The sequence below is a fragment of the Eriocheir sinensis genome, unplaced genomic scaffold (genome assembly GCF_024679095.1).
Source record: "Eriocheir sinensis breed Jianghai 21 unplaced genomic scaffold, ASM2467909v1 Scaffold429, whole genome shotgun sequence".
Taxonomy (NCBI): Eukaryota; Metazoa; Arthropoda; class Malacostraca; order Decapoda; family Varunidae; genus Eriocheir; species Eriocheir sinensis.
Window position 1 is genome coordinate 65,790 of NW_026111753.1, and position 3,912 is coordinate 69,701.

A 3,912-nucleotide genomic window follows, 5' to 3' on the forward strand; every position below is an offset into this window, starting at 1 on the left:
TGTTTAGCTACGCTCTGATCAATTTCGAGGTTTAAAATTTGCAGTGCGCAATCGCTAAGGTATGATTGGCATATTTAAAGACAAACTCATACCGGAAAGCCGCCTGATGTACTTATGATGTCTTTTTGCCCGTAGCGCATTGGTATATTCCCGCTTATTTGGGGCAGTCGTCGTTCATCGCTACTCTCGCTTTTTTTGCAGTCGTCGTTCACCGCTACTTTCCCTCTCTTTTGGCAGTCGTCGTTCACCGCCGCCCCGCACGCCACCTGAGCAAAGTAAAAAAAACTGGCAACTCAACCTGCGACGAGGATGGGATTCGAACCCACGCACGGAGACCGTATTGGATTAGCAGTCCAACGCCTTAACCACTCGGCCACCTCGTCTTGTTACACCAAGGGACAGTGTTCTTGTTTTATGTGTACATTCTTGAGTGTGTGCCCTTAACTTAGGTGTGTGTGTGTGTGTGTGTGTGTGTGTGTGTGTGTAGGATAGTTCATAGTTCTTTTATCACACACTATCTCGTTTGGTGAGGCATTTCATTCATCTTTGTGCGTGTGTGTGTGTGTGTGTGTGTGTGTGTGTCCCCTGATAACACTGTAATCAACATGTCTGGCGAGTAGTGAAGCAGGTTTTTGATAACAGCTCATCACCAATTTGTCGAAGCAGAACTAACACGCTGGGACACGCCCAAGACAAAACGGGGAACAGCTGGGAGAGAGGAGGAGGAAGCGAGGACGGAAGAGAAGGAGGAGGAGACAGGAAGATAAGAAAAGGAAGAACTGAAGGACAAAGAAGAGGAATCAGGAGCAGGATGGAGAGGAAATGAAGGAGGAAAAACTCAAGGAGACAGAGTAAGAGGAAGAGGAGGAGGAGGAGACAGGGAGAGAAGAAAAGGAAGAACTGAAGGACAAAGAAGAGGAACCAGGAGGAGCAGGATGGAGAGGAAGAGAAGGAGGAAGAGAAGGAACAAGAGAGAACCACAAGGAGAAGCTGGAGGCGGAGGAAGTGGAGAAAGAACAGAGGACACACGGAAGAGCCGATGTTAGAAGAGGAAAAAGAAGGAAAAGGAACATATATCTGTATCATAAGTAGCGCCGAATTTTAATAAGGCTATCTGATTAAGTGCATTAGTCTGTCTTACACGGTTTGACTACGATGAGCAAAAACGTATATGCGAGTAAAGATTAATGGGAGGAGGAGGAGGAGGAGGAGGAGGAGGAAGAGGAGAAAGAGGAGGAGGAGGTGGTGGAGAAAGAGGAGGAGGAGGAGGAGGAGGAGGAGGAGGAAGATATTACGACCTCAACAGAAACGTAATAAATTAATTCTCTTTGCGAACCTGTTCAGAGAGAGAGAGAGAGAGAGAGAGATAATCATGCTAAAATGCCGTTTCCAAACATGTAATTACCCTTTAAAACGAATGGACAACCCTCGCCGTCATTTCCATATCTGTCCAGGCTGCAAAACGTCCCTGTATAGTCGCTTCTTTTGCCTCACGTAACTACTATTCATCAGTGTATCTGGACCATTCACTTGCTAATCAATCAATCAACGTATCATGCATTCATCTTCAAAATTTATATACATGTCCATTCACTCACTCGGTAGCATGTTTTCTGGTCGACACACAAAGCTCAATTCCATTTATCTTGCTTTGGTTTTGATTGTTTCTTTATTCATTACATCTTTCCTTCCCTTCCCTTCCTTCTCATTCCTTTTTCTTATTAACCGTGTAGCAGCGACGGGACAAATTTGTGGCTTTACCGCGTGTAGCAGCGACGGGCCAAATTTGTGGCTTTACCGTGTAGCAGCGACGGGCCAAATTTGTGGCTTTACCGTGTAGCAGCGACGGGCCAAATTTGTGGCTTTACCGTGTAGCAGCGACAGGCCAAATTTGTTCCATTACCGAGTAGCAACGACAGGCCAAATTTGTGGCTTTACCGTGTAGCAACGACGGGCCAAATTTGTGGCTTTACCGTGTAGCAGCGACAGGCCAAATTTGTGGCTTTACCGTGTAGCAGCGACGGGCCAAATTTGTGGCTTTACTATGTAGCAGCGACAGGCCAAATTTGTGGCTTTACCGTGTAGCAGCGACAGGCCAAATTTGTGGCTTTACCGTGTAGCAGCGACGGGACAAATTTGTGGCTTTACCGTGTAGCAGCGACGGGACAAATTTGTGCCATGAATTAAACCCCCCAAAATAGATGATGCATAAACTGATCAGAAATGCTTTGATATATATTATGAAATGGTTTGAGTGAGTGATGATTTTTCTAATTTTTCTCGCTTAGAGGGACCATTAAGAAACATGATCCCTGCTGCTACCGGGTTAATGTGTGTCCCCTTCAATCCTAGCTTGTGTGATGTGATCCAATTCCATCTATCTTTTACGTGTTGATTTTATTTTCCTTGCCATGTCACGCATATAAAAACAAAAATCAAATAAAGATAAAAATGTAAAAACAGCATAAACCAATAAATGAATGAATAAATGCATGAATAAATACGTAAAAAAAATAATATCACCTTCCATGCCATGCAAACTCGATCTCCCGCCTGGTCATGAATCAAGTCACCTAACGAGAAAATATTGGCGAGTGCAATTAACAGGATTTTCAGGTGAGGATTTTTTTAACACCTTCCTTGACTTTACTGTGTGTTGCCGTAAGTGAAATGATGATGACGACGATGATGATGATGATGATGATGATGATGATCTAGTAATATGATTAAAAGAAGGAGTGTTGTGTTTGACAATTACCCCATGACGATATTTTGACTTGTGTGATCTCTCTCTCTCTCTCTCTCTCTCTCTCTCTCTCTCTCTCTCTCTCTCTCTCTCTCTCTCTCTCTCTCTCTCTCTCTCTCAATATTCTGCTCATCAAAGTTCAGTGCCATCATTTTTTTTTCTATACATCACCTTGGTTTCTCTTAACCCTTCATCTTAATCCTTCATCATAACCATCTATTTTTTTCTCTCCTTATTTCGCCTTGTATTTTTCCGTTAAGCAAGTTCAAGTGACTCATTTCCTGCCTCATATGTTTTCTCTGATATTCTACTCATCATTCTTACTCAGTCTTCTCTTATATACTTGATTATTTATTTATTCACCTATATAAACATATATCTATCATTGCTTATCTATCTATTGACCTATTTGTGTGTGTGTGTGTGTGTGTGTGTGTGTGTGTGTGTGTGTGTGTGTGTGTGTGTGTGTGTGTTGCCCGGTATACTAAGGCTGCGATCTGTGCTGGCAAGGGTGTCTGGAGAGGAGCGTTGGATCCCTTGATATGACTTATGTCTTGGCATTGATCTGTTTATTTTTTCAGCACTCGGCAAAGACTCTGCGGCCCCGAGCACTGGCTGAGGGCGCGGAGAAGTGCCTGCGGGGGGAGTGCCTGAGGGGGCGCCGCTCAGGTCATTTTACAGCCAGTGAGTGAGTGAGTGTGAGCAGATGAGTGAGGGAGTGAAAGAGTATGGTCGCATCAGTGAGTGAATGATGAGTGAGCGATACTGACTGAATAGCGGCTGAAACTGAATCTCTCTCTCTCTCTCTCTCTCTCTCTCTCTCTCTCTCTCTCTCTCTCTCTCTCTCTCTCTCTCTCTCTCTCTCTCTCTCTCTCTCTCTCTCTCTCTCTCTCTCTCTCTCTCTCTCTCTCTCTCTCTCTCTCTCTCTCTCTCTCACACACACACACACACACACACACATTACTAAGCATCTAGTGTAGTTAAGTTTCGGCCTTGATAAACCAATAATTTTTTTAAGGCATATATATGAGGGCATCGAACGTGCATTATTCACTAGTGGAATACTTAACTGCAGGGCATTAGATGTTTAAAAAAAGGTTACACTATCAGTTCTATTGTTAAAACGATCATTGGATAAAAAATAATAATCGGACATCTTACATCAC

The 3,912-nt window shown here is 43.7% G+C and overlaps 1 non-coding gene across 1 annotated transcript; it reads right to left on the reverse strand.

The window, feature by feature from the left end:
- Nucleotides 1-301: 301 nt before the first annotated feature.
- Trnas-gcu (transfer RNA serine (anticodon GCU)) lies at nt 302-383 on the reverse strand. Its single transcript has one exon. It is a non-coding gene; the product is annotated as a tRNA-Ser (tRNA).
- Between the last annotated feature and the right edge of the window lie 3,529 nt (nt 384-3,912).